Here is a 599-nt window from a genome sequence, read left to right as displayed (position 1 = left end):
CTGATTGGCTGGACACTGGTGAGCTCAAGATTTTATAGGTCAAAGTTCAATCAGGCTGGAGAAGGTGAGTCAGTTCATGACAGGAAGTGAACGTGTCTCTTCCAGTTTCACACAGAAAATAAAGAAAAGTGACATCATCAGTATGACATCATGAGTGACATCATGATCACATTCATGTCGTTCTTGTTGGTAAGAAATATCATCCAGGTCAGTTTAACGATCGTCAGTTGATTTCTCTAAAATTCAGCCTGAAGGTTCAGAGGGTTTCAACCAATCAGCTCGTTTGGCAGATCAGCACGTCATAGTCTCTGTGAAGATCACAGGCGTGGAACCATGATTCAAGTTTGGACCCTCACATACCCTCTCATACCCTCACAGACCCTCTCAAACCCTCACAGACCCTCACAGACCCTCTCATACCCTCACAGACCCTCTCAAACCCTCACAGACCCTCACAGACCCTCTCATACCCTCACAAACCCTCACAGACCCTCACAGACCCTCTCAAACCCTCTCAAACCCTCACAGACCCTCACAGACCCTCTCAAACCCTCTCATACCCTCACAGACCCTCACAGACCCTCTCAAACCCTCTCAAA

At 47.4% G+C, this 599-nt stretch overlaps 1 protein-coding gene across 1 annotated transcript in view; it reads right to left on the bottom strand.

Annotated features, from left to right (window-relative positions):
• Positions 1 to 587: 587 nt before the first annotated feature.
• Positions 588 to 599, bottom strand: part of sstr1a (somatostatin receptor 1a) — a 1523-nt gene continuing 1511 nt past the window's right edge. The window contains exon 1 of the mRNA XM_069661812.1: positions 588 to 599. This exon is cut by the window's right edge and continues 1511 nt beyond it. The gene's annotated coding sequence lies outside the window, so the exon portion shown is untranslated.

Source organism: Semicossyphus pulcher, unplaced genomic scaffold (genome assembly GCF_022749685.1).
Source record: "Semicossyphus pulcher isolate SPU_LCO1_2020_fin unplaced genomic scaffold, fSemPul1.0.p SCAF_14, whole genome shotgun sequence".
NCBI classification, from domain to species: Eukaryota; Metazoa; Chordata; class Actinopteri; order Labriformes; family Labridae; genus Semicossyphus; species Semicossyphus pulcher.
This window is presented reverse-complemented; position numbering and strand designations above follow the sequence as displayed.